This window comes from Erinaceus europaeus, chromosome 7, assembly GCF_950295315.1.
Source record: "Erinaceus europaeus chromosome 7, mEriEur2.1, whole genome shotgun sequence".
Taxonomy (NCBI): domain Eukaryota; kingdom Metazoa; phylum Chordata; class Mammalia; order Eulipotyphla; family Erinaceidae; genus Erinaceus; species Erinaceus europaeus.
The window spans coordinates 115,406,737-115,425,359 of record NC_080168.1 but is presented as its reverse complement, the minus strand read 5'-3'; the positions used below and the strand labels follow the sequence as shown (position 1 = coordinate 115,425,359).

General features: G+C 42.4%; 1 protein-coding gene across 2 annotated transcripts in view; it reads left to right on the top strand.

Annotated features, from left to right (window-relative positions):
* The window catches only part of SPATS2 (spermatogenesis associated serine rich 2), a 99,098-nt gene that overhangs the window by 7,446 nt on the left and 73,029 nt on the right, over positions 1 to 18,623 (top strand). The window contains exon 1 of one of the 2 annotated variants that reach the window (XM_060195456.1): positions 5,035 to 5,119. The exons of the other annotated variant lie outside the window; for it this stretch is intronic. The gene's annotated coding sequence lies outside the window, so the exon portion shown is untranslated. Of the gene's footprint in view, positions 1 to 5,034; positions 5,120 to 18,623 lie in introns of those variants that run through there. 2 annotated transcript variants of the gene reach the window in all.

Genomic DNA, 18,623 nt, shown 5'->3' with positions numbered 1-18,623 from the left:
TGGAGTCTTTGTTTTAAATCCTTTGGAAGATTAGAAGAGAAGTTAAGAGTTCTGGGTGATAATGGTAATTCTGTTTAAATTTTTTGAGAAGGTTTGGAGACTTTTTTTTTTATTATTAGACTCATTTCACATGAGATGAGATAGTGTTTTATAGGAGAAAGAGAAGCCAGAGCATCACTCTGGTGTATGCAGCACCAGAGATGGAACCAGGAGCCTCAGGCATAGCCGTCCTGTGCTCTACTAGTTAGTTGCTTTATTCCCCTGGAGCCAGTTTAGTTATTTCTAAGTGATAGTTGGTAGTTTATTCTGTTTACGTGAAAGTAGCACTTCATCTGTGTTCAAGGGATGATTTTCACTGATTTCCTCACTGTTGACAGACACATGCATTGGAAATAATTCAAAAGGAGAGAATTTGCCTAGTTTTTTATGACTGTCTCCTGTTTATATTTACCTTGGCATCTGACAAGCACAGGAAAATATATTTCAACTTAGCAACAAAAGTACTTCTGAAAATCTTTTAGGCATCTCAGCTAATGAAAGAAGTGGAAAAGCGTGGCCAGTACCCAGTGTGGAAAGAACCATGGTACATAGAGGTCTTTCCAGTCACACCTTCATACCTGTGTTGTGGATAGTCATCTTAACACTATGTGCATCTATATTTAAGAAGTATTATGAGTTCATTTTGCTGCCTTGGGTTAATGTTCAGGACAATTGAAGTGTTTTTTCAGGTACAAGCTGCTGTTTACTGTTTGTCTTTCATTCATAGAAAAAAGTTTGTCTGCTACTGCTATATATTTTCTTCTCTTCCTCATGTCCCCCCCCAGCCCCCCAGTATTGCTCAGCTCTGGTTTATGGTGTGTCTGGGGATTAAACCTGGGATCTCTGAGCTTCAGGCGTAAAAATCTTCTGCATAACCTTTACGCTGTCTCCCCAGCCCCCTTCTTTTTTTCTGATCCAGTGCTGGGGAATGAACTCAGGGCTTCACAATTGCTCCATACTACTGAGTGACCTCCCAACCCAATTTTCTTTTTTTTTTATTTAAATTTTTTTATATTTATTTTCCCTTTTGTTGTCCTTGTTTTTTTATTGTTGTTGTAGTTATTGTTGTTGTTACTGATGTTGTCGTCCTTAGATAGGACAGAGAGAAATGGAGAGAAAAGGGGAAGACGGGGAGAGAAAGACAGACACCTGTAGACCTGTTTCACCGCCTGTGAAGCTGCAGGTGGAGAGCCGGGTGCTCGAACTGGGATCCTTATGACGGTCCTTGCGCTTTGTGCCATATGCGCTTAACCCGCTGCATTACCGCCCGACTCCCCCAATTTTCTGTTTGTATTTGTGAAACATCGAGAGTGAAAAGAAATCACAGTACCACTCCACCACCCATGGTGCTCCCATCTGGTGCTGGGTCTTGAACCTGTGGCCCAATACATGGCAAGGCACAGGTTCGACTGGGTGGGCTGTGTCCCGTTCCTTAAGCCCCTTTAAATATTCAAGAAGGAAGCTGTAACCCAGGAAGTAAAATTAATTGTAGTCATTTGTTTGACTTCATTTTCTCTCCTTCCCTTCATTCAGATGCACATGTGCCAGAGAGAATTGCCATACAATACCAAGTATAGTAGATTACAATAGCTTCAGATTGACAGTGAGGTGTCTTTCAGAATAGGTCCTCCCATTTAATTTTTTTTTTTTTTCCTCCTCCAGGGTTATTGCTGGGCTCAGTGCCTGCACCATGAATCCACCGCTCCTGGAGGCCATTTTTTCCTCCTTTTGTTGCCCTTGTTGTAGCTTCGTTGTGGTTATTATTATTGCCCTTGTTGACGCAATTCGTTGTTGGATAGGACAGAGAGAAATGGAGAGATGAGGGGAAGACAGAGAAGGGGAGAGAAAGATAGACACCTGCAGACCTGCTTCACTGCCTGTGAAGCGACTCCCCTGCAGGTGGGGAGCCGGGGCTCGAACCGGGATCCTTACGCCGGTCCCTGCGCTTTGCGCCACATGCGCTTAACCCACTGCGCCACCGCCCGACCCCTAATTTTTAAAAAATAGTTATTAAATTCTTGGATAGAGATAGAGAAGAGGGAAAGGGAGATGGGAAGAGGAAAGAGAGAGGGGAAGGGAAACCTGCAGCACAGTTTCATCTCTGAACTTTTCCCATATAGGTAGGGATTGGGATCTTGAACCTGGGTTGTAATGTGCACAACTGCCTAGCCCTACGTAATTAAAAGAAAAAAAGTCCATGTTATAACATTTTTCTTTTAATTTATTAACATGGGAAATTCAATAGCATGTTAGAGCACAAGCCAGAAGATGTACAAATTTGATTTTTAATCTTTTCTATATTGTTTTTGTGATTTGATCAAGTCATTTAATTTTTTTGACCCTATTTTTTGGTATCTGCAACATGGGTGCAGTAGTTAGTAATTCCTAATTCTTAATACAGAGTTATGACGAGTTCATTTATTTATTTATTTTCCCTTTTGTGTCCTTGTTGTTTTATTGTTGTTGTGGTTATTATTGTTATTGATGTCATTGTTGTTGGAAAGGACAGAGAGAAATCAAGAGAGGAGGGGAAGACGGGGAGAGAAGATAGACACCTGTAGACCTGCTTCACCGCTTGTGAGGTGACCTCCCCTGTGGGTGGGGAGCCAAGGACTTGAACCAGGATCTTTACTGGTCCTTGTGCTTCACAGCCATGTGTGCTTAACCCTCTGCACTACCACCCAACCCGTGAGTTCTGTTTTTTTGAGGTGAAAGTCTCATAGCATAAAATAACCCTCATGAGTGTTTTACAGACACACACATAACATGAGGATAAATTGTACCCATGTGTTAACTATATTGTAAACCATATAAACCCAATACAATAATTTGGAAAAAGAAAAAAAGAAAATTAACTGTTGTAGAGATTACAGTTGAAGGGCAGGGATAGATAGCACAATGGTTATGCAAAGAGACTCTCTCATGCCTGAGGCTTTAAAAATATATATATTTCTGGGAGTCGGGCTGTAGCGCGCAGGTGGCGCAAAGCGCAAGGACCAGCATAAGGATCCCAGTTCGAACCCCGGCTCCCCACCTGCAGGTGAGTCGCTTCACAGGCGGTGAAGCAGGTCTGCAGGTGTCTATCTTTCTCTCCTCCTCTCTGTCTTCCCCTCCTCTCTCCATTTCTCTCTGTCCTATCCAACAATGACGACAACAATAATAACTACAACAGTAAAAAAAAACAAGGGCAACAAAAGGGAATAAATAAATAAAATAAATATTTTTTAAAAAAAGATATTGAAATCATATTATAAAATATATATATTTCTTTTTAATACTTATTTATTTATTCCCCCTTTTGTTGCCCTCGTTGTTTTATTGTTGTAGTTATTCTGGTTGTCATTGTTGTTGGATAGGACAGAGAGAAATGGAGAGAGGAGGAGAAGACAGAGAGGGAGAGAAAAAGACACCTGCAGACTTGCTTTACCACCTGTGAAATGACTCCACTGCAGGCGGGGAGCCAGGGACTCAAACCGGGATCCTTGTGCTTTGTGCCACGTGCGCTTAACCCGCTGCACTACCACCTGTCTCCCTAAATATATTTATTTCAATGAAATTCAGTGTTGTATAACTAGTTCTGTAACTTCATTAAGCAAGGCTGGGGAGATGTCTTACCAGGCAGAGCACAGGGCTTTTGTGCCTGTGGTACCAGGTTTGATCCTGACACTGCATATATCTGAACAGTGCTCTGGCCCCCACTCTGTGCTGAAATTAGCAAAATAATCTTTAAACAAAATAAAATCAGAATTCCCTATTTCCTCTTTACATGGTCATGCCTGTATTCTCCCTGTTTCCTACTGAAAACCCAAGTGAACTTCTTGATATTTTCAGTATTCTATTCTTAAATATCCTAGAAACTTGTAGATGGTGCTATTTTTTGCCTTGCTGGGGAAAATGAGAGCAGTTACAATAAAGAATTAGGAAAGAATCAGCTTTAGGTTTGGAAAGGGAAGAGAGAGAAGAGTTTCAGTAGAAATCTATAGTCCTTAAGTCTGAAATCTAATCATAATAAAAAAAAAAAAAAAGGCGTTAAGAAGAGGGAAAGAGTCTGGCCTGTGCCATGGGAGGGTAGAGTAAAGCGTTTGGAGAGGGCACCTGCTCAAGGGTCTGTATCCTAATTCCTGTTGTTAGACCCGTCCATTCCAGTGGGCAATTCCTGCAATTCCTTCTGTGTGCCAGGCATGGGGCTAGTTTCTTTTCTGTTTATTCCTGTGTCAGCTGTATTTTCTTTTCTCCAATTTAAAATTTACTTGCTATGTTTTATGGGCTCATAAAGTAGAAATCTAATCCTACTGGAACTGTGTACAAAAAGTTGAGAAATATACCTGTGAGTAAAATCATAGTAAGATGTTTTATTTATTTATTTATTTTCCCTTTTTGTTGCCCTTGTTTTTCATTGTTGTTGTAGTTATTATTGGATGTCGTCGTTGTTAGATAAGACAGAGAGAAATGGAGAGGAGAGGAAGACAGAAAGGCAGGAGAGAAAGATGCTTCACCGCCTGTGAAGCGACTCCCCTGCAGGCAGGTGGGGAGCCGGGGGCTCAAACCGGGATCCTTCTGCCAGTCCTTGCACTTTATGCCATGTGCGCTTAACCTGCTGCGCTACCGCCCGACTCCCAGTAAGATGTTTTTATTCTTTAGTAATTAAGAACCTGATTGGAGAGATCAACATACTGGAAACAAGATAAAAATATGTTGATGCCAAAGTTGCACATCCCATTGCCTACTTGATATCTTTATGCGACTATTAGTGTGTGTCTAGTAGACATCTCAAACTTATATGATTCTTCAAGCCTGTATCCACAGCCATCTACATATCAAGAAATAAGGACTTATTGTGGATGCTTCTGTAACATCTTATATCTAGTTTTATTGTCAGAATACTCCTGAATATTTTTGCCATGTTTTATTAATAATGGGTTACAAGATTGTAAGATTACAGGATATAGTTCACAGTATTTGTTGCCTTTACCAAAATTCAAATTGTTATTCTCTTTCTTGGGATTGCTGCATTAACCTTTTGACTGATTTTTCTGCTTCTGCCCTTCTCTATACAGAAGACTCCATGACCTGGTAAAATGTAAGTCAAACCAGGGTATCATTCCTTTGCTCAAAACCTTCCAGTGACTTTCCATCTCAGATTATAAGACAAAGTTCATTTGATAGTAACCTAAAAGATTTAGAGTCTGGCCTCAGTTTATCCACTGGGTTGATTTCTTGTAAATCTACTTCTGTTCATGTTCCTCTAGCAACAGTGACATCTTTGCTGTTTTTATTTTTTTAATATATATGTATTTTTCAAACTTTATTTTATTTGAAATTTAGAGGGAGAGGAGGGAGAGAGGGAGAGAGACAGACACCTGCAGCACTGCTTCACCACTCATGAAGTTCACCCCTGCAGGTGGGGACCAGGGATTTGAACCCAGGTTTTTGTGCATGGTAATACGTGCACTTAACCAGGTGCACCACCACTTGACCCCTATTTTGTTTTCTGCTTTAGATTTATTTATTTATAGAGACAAACCTAGTGGGAAGGGGAGACAGAGAGGGTGAGAGGAAGAGATATCTGCAGCACTGTTCACCACTTCTGAAGCTAGCCCACTGCAGGTAGGGAGAGGAGGCTTGAACCCTGATTCTTGCTCACAGCAACATGCGCACTTTATGGGGCATGTACTACTGCCCGGCCCTGTTCCTTTTCTTTTTTCTTTTTTTTAATATTTAATTTATTGATTTTCCCTTTTTTGTTGTCCTTGTTGTTGAAATCATCATTGTTGGATAGGACAGAGGAAATAGAGAGAGGAGGGGAAGACTCTCTAGAAAGGGGGAGAAAAAGATAGACACCTGCAGACCTGCTTCACCGCCTGTGAAGTGGCTCCCCTGCAGGTGGGGAGCCGGGGGCTCAAACCGGCGTCCTTATGCAGGTCCTTGCGCTTTGCGCCACCTGCGCTTAACCCGCTGCGCCACCGCCCGACTCCCTAAGATTTATTTTTAAATTTCATTTATTTATTCGATAGGACAGAGGGAAATTGAAAGGGGTAGGGGAGACAGGGAGAGGGAAAGATACATCTGCAGCAGTGTTTCACAGCTCTTGAAGCTCCCCCCTACAGGTGGGGAGCAGGGGCTTAAACCTGAGTCCTTGCACATGGTAATATGTGTGCCCAGCCAGGTGTACCACTGCATGGTCCCAGTCCCAAGGTTGATTTATTATTGATTACATGAGGGGGAGGGGACTGACATGAGACAGAGAAGAGAGATAGAAGCTACAGCACTCTGCTGCATGCAGTGCTAGGGACTGAAATGGGAATGTCAGGTGTGCTAACCCAGTGACCTGTCAGTTGAGCCATTTCTCTAGTAGTATCCTAAGATGCTTCTGAGAGCCTGTATACTTGTTACCTCTCTCTGAGATGCTTTCCTACATAGGTACTGTGGGTTTCTCCGCTTTCCCCCTCCCTTTTACGTAGAAAAATGCTTAGTTATGATAGAGAACTAGAAAGAACATCGCTTTAGCCCATGCAATGCAGGGGATCAGACTCAGGACCATATGCTCGCTAATTCATTGGTTTATCAGCTGTGCTACTTCCTAGGTCACTCCGTTTTTCTTCCTTTAGGTGTCAGGCTCCAGTATCACCATATCCATGAGGTGCTTGTTCTCCTTATCTCTTTTCCTGCTTTCTTTTTCTGTGCAGCACCTAGCAGCATCCTTTAGCTTGTGTGTATGTTTTATTTGCTTAAACTTAAATTAAAAAATTCTGTTTCACTACTGCTTTCACATAGGCATAGAACAGGGGCTGGCAAGCCCAAAATGAATTGCGTTTTTTTGTTGTTGTTGTTTGTTTTTTAACCAAAGCACTGATCAGCTCTACCTTATGATGGTGCAGGGAATTGAACCCAGGACTTTAAAACCTCAGGAAGGAGAGTCTCTTTGCATAACCACTATACTATCTACCCCTGCCTACTGCTTGTTCATATATATAAGTTGAAACATAGCTGTGCTCATTCATTAGTGCATTGTTTTGGTCGACTTTCACACTGTAACAGCAGAACTGAGTATTGCAATAAAAACTGTGTGACCTATATATAAAGCCTATAGCTGCCTAGTTCATTACAGAAAATGCTTGTTGACCTCTGGGCTTGAACCGTGTCCAGCACATAAATGGTTAAATGAGCGTAAGGTAGAAGCTCACTGGCAGGGTGCAGACTGCAGAGTGCTAGCTACAGAGCATGAGACACCAGAGAGACACAGCTACCTCCACCACTCAAGAAACTTCTCCATGCAGGTGCTCCTGTGTGGTGGCGAGGGATTTGAACTTGTCTTTGTGCAGCGTAAAGTATGTTCTGCTTCTTTCTTGTGCCTACCCGCCCTCCCTGCCTGCCTGCCTGCCTGCCTCCCTCCCTCCCTCCCTCCCTTCCTTCCTTCCTTCCTTCCTTCCTTCCTTCTTGCCTCCAGGGTTATCACTGGGACTCAGTACCTATACCAATCCACTACTCCTGGTGGCCATTTTTTCTTTTCTTTCCTCTAGATGAAGGTTGAGAAACAGGAGAGACAGGGGAGCATCATTCCACTGCTCCTAAAGCTTCCCTCCTTGTTAGTGCACCGGTGTGTTGACCTGTAGTTCGAACTTGGGTCCTCACACATGGCAGTGTGTGTACTCCACTGCTTGAGCCACCTGCCAGTGCCCCTCTCTCCTAGGACTGGGATTTTTGAGTGGGGAAGAATTAGGAAGTTGTAGATTCTTAGTGAGTCATGACCTTTATTTCTTATTTGAAAATTTGCATAAATTGGGTGAAATAGCTCAGAACTTGCAGGCAAGGTCTGTTCCTGGTGCCACATGTACTAGAATGGTGCTCTGGCTTCTCACTCCTTCTCTCGTGTGAAACTGTCTTATCTCATATGAAGTCAAGTGAATTTTTAGAGGCCTGTGGTTGGCTTACTTTGTAGAGTGCATATGTTACCATGTGCAAGGACCTGGGTTTGAACCCTGGGTCACCACATGGGAGCACTTGTAGCAGGGAAGCATCATGAGTGGTGGAGCAGTACTGCTGTGTTCCTCCTCCCCTCTATCGCTCATCTTCTAGAGGAAAGAAAAGGCGGGGTGGGGGGGGTGATGGTTACCAGGAGCAGTGGGAGTACTGTGGGCACTGAATCCCAGTGATAACCTTGGTGGCAGAAATACAAACAAAAAAGAAAACAAAATATATATTTTAAAAGATGTACAGGACTTAAGCTTTTGACCAACAAACAAGAAAGAAACTGTTTCTCCTGGGGTTGGATGACTGACTCTTTGCTGTCAGGACTGAAAACCCAAACTGATACTTAAAATCAGCTATCCTGCAGCCATATTGTAGATTAACTATTGATAGATGTTTGCACACTGGCCTTCTCACTCTTTTTTTACTACCCAAACAAGTATATGGATTACTTAACATTTAAAGAATCTTATTTATAGCAGAATAGCTATCATATTTTTTCTTCCTTCTTAATTTTTCTTTTTAAAAAATGTATTTATTTTATTATTGCATAGAAACAGAGAGAAATTGGAAGGGGGTGGAGATAGAGAGGGAAAGAGACAGAGCGATACCTGCAGCCCTGTTTCATCACTCATGAAGCTTGCCTCCTGCAGATGGGGACCAGGGGCTTGATCCTGGGTCCTTGCGCACTGTACTATGAGTGCTTAACCAGGTGCGCCACCATCTGGCCCCCAGCTAGTTTATTATTTAAAATATGGTCTCAAACTGATTGTTTGATCTTTTTTCTTTCTCAGTACTTGGTTTGCTAAAAAAATAAAGCAAACATTTGACAGTCTAGGAAAGAGTAAAGAAAGGTTAATTAAATTGCTGCTAAATAATTTAGGATGTTGTGGTTATTTGGTGGTATAGAAGATTAAGGCTTTTTCCCTTTCAGATGTCTAGTTGGAAGTGCTAATACAATGGAGAAAGTTAATTACGTTTTCAGAGCAAGTTATCTTGACCTCAGGCCCGCTTGCTGTTTCTATTCCAGAGTATCTTCTGCTGTTCTGCTGGGGCCAATTAACTCTTGGCTCAGCTGTTTCAGTTTCTCCATAGAAGTTGAGTTTAACCATGTTTATACACTGTGAGCATCAAATTCCATTTTTCTTCAAAGAGTTAGAATATGAGTCCTGCAAGATGAAGAAACATGAGCATGATGAGGTGACTCAGTGGGTGGAGCACATGCCTTACTGGGTGTTAGGTTCTGGCCTGACCCCTGGCACTACATGAGAGCATCATGAACAATGCACAGGGAACTCTGAATGATAGGGTGGCACTTTCGTGTCTTTCCCTCTCTCACACTCTTCCCATCTCCTTTTCTCTCTCTCTAAAAGATGCAGAACGGTGGGGGAGATTGCTCACCTGGTTGAACACAGCCCTGGGTTCCATCTTTACTACAGAGGAGCACCATGAGCAGTGCCAAAAGGAACTCCATGGGTGGTGGAACAGTGCTTTGGTGTCTTTTTCTTTGTCTTTGCTTCTCTTTCCAAGTCTGTAGAATTTAACGATTAGGCCAGCGAGATTGCTTGGTGATGTCATGCATGCATGAGGCCCTGAGTTCATCCTCTAGCACCTCGTAAAAGGAGATCTTAGAAAGAGTGGTTGTCTTGTGTTGGTGATGATTATAGTAGTTCTGCAGGTAAAACCACCATTTCAAACACTGTGAGGGCTGAGGAGAAAACAATGGTTCTGCGAAAGGCTTTCATGCCTGAGGCTCTGAGGTCCCAGGTTCAACCTCTACTACCCCTATAACCCAGAGCTTGAGCAGTTGAGTCCATACTGTTAAACAACTTGGGAGATAGCACATGAAAGTCTCTTTGCATAACTTATGCTATCTACCCCTGCAATATTTTTTTTATTTTTAATGAGAGATACAGAGAGAGGGAGAGAGATGAGCACTGCTCAGCTCTAGTTTATGATAGTACTGGAGATTGAACCTGGGACCTTGGAGCCTCAGGCGTTAAAGTCTTTTTTTAAAAAATATTTATTCCCTTTTGTTGCCCTTGTTTTATTGTTGTAGTTATTATTGTTGTCGTCGTCATTGTTGGATAGGACAGAGAGAAATGGAGAGAGGAGGGGAAGGCAGAGAGGGGGAGAGAAAGATAGATACTTGCAGACCTGCTTCACTGCCTGTGAAGTGACTCCCCTGCAGGTGGGAAGCCGGGTGCTCGAACTGGGATCCTCATGCCGGTCCTTGTGCTTTGTGCCACCTGCGCTTAACCCGCTGCGCTGCAGCCTGACTCCCCAGGCATGAAAGTCTTTTAGCATAACCATTATGCTGTCTCCCCAGCTCCAGAGTTCACTTGTATTTGTACATGTACTTGTTGACAGATGGCAAGGAGTTGTCTTGAAGGTTTCTTTGCAGATTCAGATGTCAGACACTTGAGCAGCGAAGTCCAGATAGTTAGGAGTCCGAACAGCTAGGATTCCACAGTCACCTCCTGCTATTTCTGTGTGGTCTCTTGGTAACCGGATTTCTTACATGGAGGTTTTGGGCTCCAAAAGCACTTGTTCTGCATGAGAGGAATAAGGGAGCTTATTCTGTCTTTTGGGACCTAGATTAAATTATTTTATTTTATTTTTACAGATTTATTTATTTATGAGAAAAGTGGAGAGAAGCAGAGAGCCACTCTGGCATATGCAGTTCTGGGGATTGAACTCAGGGCCTCATGCTTGAGAGCCCAGTGCTTCATCCACTGCACTACCTCCCAGGTTGCAGCCCTGTGATTTTACTATTTAGCAGATCACTATTAAAGCACAAATAAGAAATTAAAGAAAGAGATGGGGAGCAGTGGGAAGACACCACAGCTTCTCTCTCCCTCCACCTCCCTTCTTTGTACCGGAGCACTGTTCAGCTCTGATTTATGGTGGTACAGGGGATTGAACTTGAGACTTTGGAGCCTCAGGCACAAGAGTCTTTGCATAACCATTATGCTGTCTATTCCTGCATGACACCATAGCTTCTCTAATGCAGTGGCAGCAGGGCTCAGACGTTGGCTGTGTACATGGCAAAGCAGGTGGACTATCCTAGGGAACTATATTACCAGCCCTGACTTAAAAGTATTATGATTTACTAGAGAGAGGAACAGAGTGAGAGACACCTTAGCACTGCTCCACTGTCTTTGACGTATTCTTTGTTTTTGTGCTCCCATGTGATGTCTGGGATTGAACCCAGTGCCATCAGTCTATAGGAGGAGTCATTTCCTGGCCCTCTAAATCTTCATGGAAGTGTTCATTGGACAAAAATCACACTTAACACATTGGTATAAGCCCTTCTTTACTTTAGGCTCTGTAGGGGAGGAATAGTTTTCCTGTCTTTTTTTATTATTATGTAATTAAATTAGTTTATTTTGGATAGAAAAAAAGTTGAGAGGGAAATGGAGAGGGAGAGAGGTGAAAGAGACATCTTCAGCACTGTCTGACCACTTGTGAAGCTTACCCCTGCAAGTGGAGACAGGAGCCTTGATCACTATAATATATGCACTCAACAGGCCTGCCACTGCCTGACCCTTTTTTTCAACCTTCTTTAGGTTCCTGACTAGGTCTGAAAATAAATTGATAACGACAGACTAAGGAAAATATTTATGTTGCTCTAAGGTGTGTGAAGCCCAGTTGAAGCAAAATATAATGTGTTTATTTGGTGTCTTATTAGAAGTGCAACCAGGGAGACATAATTCAAGAAATCTTTAAATTGTGTTCTGAATTTCCTGGATGGCGTAGGGCTTCTATCTGCATAGAAAAGGTGATATAGTTCAAATTCTAGTAAGCTGTGCAGATCAGTGTTAGAAATCCATCAAGTTCCCGTTGGTGGCCCACTGTTCAAATTAGATCAGGCTCGACTAGAAGTCACTGAGTTCCAATTGGTCCAGTAACATGCAATGCAGGTAATAAACTGGTTGGGCAGTTGTTGATTGAGTTTCAATCCAGGGTAGTCTGTGATAGAAGGGTTATATTTCAGTTCCTTCCTGGAGGTGGAAGTGCCTTATGCTTGGGGTCAGATCCTCAACAGACTGTCTTAGTTATCCAGACTCAAATGACTCTAGGTTTCTTATTTCTTTTTTTTTTAATATTTATTTATTTATTCCCTTTTGTTGCCCTTGTTGTTTTATTGTTGTAGTTATTGATGTCATTGTTGTTGAATAGGACAGAGAGAGATGGAGAGAGGGGGGAGAGAAAGACAGACACCTGCAGACCTGCTTCACCGCCTGTGAAGCGACTCCCCTGCAGGTGGGGAGCCAGCGCTCGAACCGGGATCCTTATGCCGGTCCTTGTGCTTTGTGCCACCTGCACTTAACCCGCTGAGCTACAGCTCGACTCCTGGTTTCTTATTTCTTATATACAAACTTAATGAATATAGGTTTCACATGGAAACCTTCAGAAGAAAATACTCAGAAGTAGACCAGTATTTTTTTCAAGATTTGCTGTAGGCACACGAAGGGTCAGGGAGCTTGAGGAATTGAGCCAGAGCCTTTGTTAGGATTTTCCTGCAGTGCAAGGGAGGGCACCCTCGCATGAGGGTTTTATGACTTGATTCAGGGGAGAGGGTGTAGAAGGTCAGAATGACCGTCCTGATCCTGCCATTTTTCAAGCCCCTTCAGTTTAAAATATCCAGTGTGTCAAGGTGCCATATTTTGGTGACTTTATTCCTTTTTTTATTTTTACTAGAATAGTGTTCAGCTCTGGCTTACAGTACAGGGGATTGAACATACAACTTTGGAGCCTCAGGCATGAAAGTCTTTTTGCTTAATCACTAAACTATGTCCCTCACACTTGTTTTGGGATAGCATGACCTGAATCCCATTAGCTTCCTTTAAGACTCTTGTGGGATGACACCTATAAAAATTCTTGGTAGGGGGTTGGGCGGTAGTGCAGCGGGTTAAACGCACATGGTACAAAGTGCAAGGATCCGCTCAATCCCAGTTCGAGCCCCCTGCTCCCTACCTGCAAAGCACTGCTCAGATCTGGATTATGGTGGCGCTTGGGATTGAATTTGTGACCTTGGAGCCTCAGGTATGAAAGTCTTTTGCATAATCATTATGTTGTTTCTTCAGGCTTTTTTTTTTTTAATTGTATGAGAAATAAAAAATTTAAGACTAGAAGCCAAAGCATTACTCCATTGAAAGTACTAAAGGTGGTTCAGGAGGTGGTGCAGTGGTAAAGCTTTGGACTCTCAAGCATGAGTCCCGAGTTCGATCCCTGGCAGCATATGTGCCAGAGTGATGTCTGGTTCTTTCTCTGTCCTCCTATCTTTCTCATAAATAAATAAAAATCTAAAAACAAAACAACAAAAAAGAAAGTACTGAAGATTGGATTTAGGGTCTCTCATATATATAGGTCTTGTGCTCTTTCCAGCTGCTAAAGATTTAATCTTGGGGCGGGGGGTAGATAGCATAATGGTGATGCAAAGAGACTCATGACTGAAGCTAGCGAAGTCCCAGGTTCAACCCCCTGCACCACCATAAATTAGAGCTGAGCAGTGCTCTGGTAATAAATAAATAAATAAATAAATAAATGATTAAATTTTTAAAAAAATATTTAATCTTTAGGTCTTCTGTGACACGGCTTTCTTTGGATTTGGTCTTTGCCCTAGAGAGCATTTCTTAATTTGAGAAACATTTGCTATTTGAGAAAGCTGGAAATAAGTATTAGTTTTGTTTTAGACTTAGTGGTATTCTTACTCCTTCAGTTTTTTCCCCTCTAATTCTGCTTGAAACTTAACATAATTCCTTTTTCTCATATCTTTTTACCTTTATATTTCTTAAAAAACAGGAAGTGTGTCTATTTTATAATTTTTTAATTAGTGATTTAATAATGATTAACAAGATTGTCAGATGACAGGGGTGCAGTTTCATGCAGCTCCAAGGAGGTGGTTCTTCTAGTCATCAGGTTATCTGGCTTCCTGGATGGTGCTTTCTGTGTAATCCTTTCTGAAATATTTCTGAAATACTTTTTTTTTAACTAGAGCATTGATCTGCTCTGATTTATGGTAGTACAGGGGTTTGAACCAGGGACCTCGGAGCCTCAGGCATGGGAATCTCTTTGCATAACCATTATGCTATCTGCCCATGCTCCTGCCCCTGCCCCTGCCCCTGCCCCTGAAATACAACTTGGATAAGTCTTGATTGTGTTGGTTATTTTGAAGGAAAAAAGCAAAGAAGAGGTGGGGTCAATAGCATAATATTTATGCAAAAAGACTCAGAGTCCCAAAAGGCCCAGGTTCAGTCCCCTACACCACCATCAGCCAGAGCTGAGTAGTGCTGTAGTTTAAAAAAAAAAAAAGAAGGCTGAGCGGTAGCTCAGCGGTTTAAGCACATGTGGTGCAAAGAGCAAAGGATCCCAGTTCGAGCCCCCGGCTCCCCACCTGCAGGGGGGTTACTTCACAAGTGGTGAAGCAGGTCTGCAGGTGTCCCCCCCTCCCCCCCTGTCTTCCCCTCCTGTTTTGATTTCTCTCTGTCCTATCCAACAACAATGACAGCAGTAACAACAACAAACAGCAAGGGTAACAAAAGGAAAAAAATGGCCTCCAGGAGCAGTGAATTCGTAATATAGGCACTGAGCCCCAGCAATAACCCTGGAGGCAAAAATAAATAAATAAACAAATAAGAGTTAGACAAGTAGTAATATCATTCCTAAAACACAAAGACAGAGACTTTTTTTTTTTCTTTTGATAGAGACAGAAATTGAGTTGGAGGGAGTCAGGCTATAGCATAGTGGTCAGCATAAGGATCTCAGTTTGAGCCTCCGGCTCCCCACCTTTAGGGGGGGCATTTCACAAGCGGTGAAGCAGGTCTGCAGGTGTCTGTCTTTCTCTTACCCCTCTCTGTCTTCCCTTCCTCTCTCCATTTCTCCCTGTCCTATATCCAACAACAATGACATCAATAATAACAACAATAAAACAACAAGGGCAAAAGAAGGGAATACATAAATAAATAAATGGGGGAGTCGGGCTGTAGCACAGCGGGTTAAGCGCAGGTGGCGCAAAGCACAAGGACCGGCATAAGGATCCCGGTTCGAACCCCCACCTGCAGGGGAGTCGCTTCACAGGTGGTGAAGCAGGTCTGCAGGTGTCTATCTTTCTCTCCTCCTCTCTGTTTTCCCCTCCTCTCTCCATTTCTCTCTGTCCTTTCCAACAATGACAACAACAACAATAATAACTACAACAATAAAACAACAAGGGCAACAAAAGGGAATAAATAAATAAAATAAATATTTAAAAAATAAAAAACAAAAATAAATAAATAAAATAAAAAAGAAATTGAATGGGAAAAGGGAGATAAGACTGGGAGAGAGATAGAGAGATGCCTGTAGTACTATTTCACTGCTTGTGAAGCTTCACTCCTGCAGGTGGGGACTGGGGGCTTGAAGCTGTATCCTTGCAATCTTAATAATGTTGAAGTCTGACCCTCCGCCCAGGATCATCAGGGTTCCATTGTTGAACTGTTGCTGGGACAGAGTCACCGCCCCCCATCCAGGTGCCTGATTCCACCTCTGGGTCCCCATCAGGAGTCCTGAGCCCGTCCCATACTAGAGCAGGGACTGCTTTTGGGTCAGAGCATGCATCTGCGGACTTTCCCTCTGCGGGAGGTGGGGGAATCAGAGGCAGGAGGACGACCCCTGAGGGCTTACATTCCTTTCAGCACTTCCGATTTGTATAACTGGAAGAATCAGAACCCTCCTTTCTGTCGACCCAGAGGGGGTGGCAACCCTACTTGAGTCAGTTTTTTACACTCATCAGCCCACTTGGGATGATTGTCAGCATCATGACAGCAGTTACCAAGTATGTTCGTGTTTGTGGGGAGAATTAGACTCTATATTTTGATGGCTTTAAAAGAAAGGAATTTGCAAACACAATTTAAAATGTAATGTGTCCAACACATAGCCCCTTCAAACCGCTTTGTACAATAGAATCAAGTGGGCCATGCTGGCAAGGGCTTGTAGGTAAAGACATGGTCTCTCTTCATCTGATGTTGAGGAATGGATTTGTGAAGAGCTGTGGAAGAAGACATCATCAGTGCCAACACCTCTTTGGTAGAGATAGGATTTGGGATTTTATTTATTTACTCATGAGAAATGATAGGAGAGAGAGCCAGATAGCCCTCTGACACGCATGCAGCTAGGGGTTGAGCTCAGTGCCTCATGCTTGAGAGTCCGATGCCTTATCCCCCTGGACCACTGGTATTAGTAATTTTTAAAAAAACATGCAGCTGGGCGGTGGCACACCTGGCTGAGCACACACATTACAGTGCACAAGTACCAGGGTTCTCGCCCTTTCTACCCATCTGCAGGGGGAAAGCTTCACAATTGGTGAAGCAGGCCTGTAGGTGTCCCTCTTTCCTTCCCTCTTTCCCTCCCTCTCAATTCTTCTCTGTTCTATCAAGTAAAATACATTTTATTTTAAAAATAACACGGGAGTTAGGCGGTAGCGCAGCGGGTTAAGTGCACATGGCACAAAGTGCAAGGACTGGCGGAAGGATCCTGGTTCGAGCCCCTGGCTCCCTGCCTGCAGGGGGTCGCTTCACAGGCGGTGAAGCAGGTCTGCAGGTGTCTATCTTTCTCTCCCCCTCTCTGTCTTCCCCTCCTCTCTCCATTTCTCTCTGTCCTATCCAACAACGACAACATCAATAATAACTACAATAATAAAACAAGAGCAACAAAATGGAATAAACAAATAAATAAAATTTAAAAAATATATATTAACACAGGACCAGACAGTGGCACACCTGATTAAGCACATACATTACAGTGCACAAGGACCCAGTTCAAACCCCTGATCCCCACCTGCAGGGGCAAAGCTTCATGAGTGGTGAAGCAGGCCTGCAGATGCCTCTGTCTCTCTCCCTCTCTATATTATAATATATAGTATGGTTTTGTGAATGACATGGACAGCAAATTATTTCCCGTCTAAATTGTTCTAGTCACTTTTTGGATACAATAGCTACTTGCTGAAGCAACATATTTCTAGCATGTTAAGAGCCATGAAAGGTTTGAAAGGCTCTGTATGAATGCTGAGTCTAGAGACTCAGGGGCTTGTAATGTAAGATAGCTTCCCTGGAAAGTGCACTGTGTGCACGACCCAGTTTCAGGCTTGGCCCTTACCACACTGGGGAATGGTGCTATGGTATCTTTCTCTCTGTTTCTCTTTCTGTGCTGAAGAGTTGGTCCAGAACAGTGAAGCCCCAGCAAAAAAAAAAAAAAAGATTTTGGTGCAGCTTGATTTTACTCTTTGTTTCTTTTTGAGCTGAGTGAGGGAGAAAAGCTGTCTTATGAAACCAATAATTCCAGAGACTGACTCACATGAGACATTTTCCATTTGGGGCTTAGAAAACCAGCAGACCTGGGAGCTTATAGTGCCCTCACCTTTCTATATTAGTGAATTTAAAATGAGTTATTGATTTAATATTTAACTTATACATTGATTCCTGGTAAAGTGTTTTTTTTTTTTTTGTAAAGTTGTGTGTGTGTGTATTTGTATATTTGAATCAAGTTAGTTAAAAAATACTGTTTTGTACTTTCATCTCGCATTTACCAGTCAGTGACAAGTAACATTTTGAAAATGTATATAATGTTTTTATTATTGTAGAGATGTTGATTAGCAAAAAAAGAATGTTTGGGATCAGAAAAAGCATTTGCCAATTGTAAATTTTTAGTTCAAGATAAAATATACCATCTATTTACTGGTGACTGTAATGAACAAAAGTAGCTCAGACAAGATTCTAAACATTTTGTTTACACTATGCTAGAGGACGAAGCAGCAGCTGGAAATATTTCAAAGAATTCTGTTTTGAGTTATCTCTCAAGTGCAACTGATTTCACAATGACTGTGCTTCCTAGAGTCTTAAAATCTCAAAACTGGGGAGAGGCCAGACAGTAAGCTTTATCTTGCTTCCCTTGCATTGACTCTAGAACTATCTCCCATGGTATTTACTACATGTTCTAAGAAATTTATTATTAAGTATTAAAAAGAAACAGGCAAAATCATAATCTCCATATAAATGTAAAATATGTTACTTTGTGATCAGGAAAGAATTCTACCAGTAGAGTGCACACCTTACTGTCCTTGAGGTTCTGGGTTTGAATCCATGTCTGTGGGAGTACCATAGACAGTTTCATAAGGGACCCGTACTGTAGGAAAAAAAGGGGAGGGGGTACTGGGGAGATAACATAATGGTTATGCAAGACTTTGATGCCTGAGGTTCCAGTGCCTCAGATTCAGTCCCACAACCACCACAAACCAGAGCTGACTAGTTTGAAAAATTAAATAGGGGGTCAGGTGGTGGCACACCTGGTTAAGCGCACACATTACAATGCTCAAAGACCTGGGTTCAAGCCCCTGGCCCCCACCTACAAAGGGAAGGCTTCATGAGTGGTGAAGCAGGGCTGCAGGTGTCTCTCTGTCTCCCTATCTTCTCCTCCCCTCTCAATTTCTGTCTCTATCCAATATCAAATACATAAAAAATTAAAAAAGAAACAATAAAATAAAATAGGATGTCATTTAACTAATTTTAAAAATATTTATTCCCTTTTGTTACCCTTGTCTTATTGTTGTAGTTATTATTGTTGTTGTTATTGATGTTGTC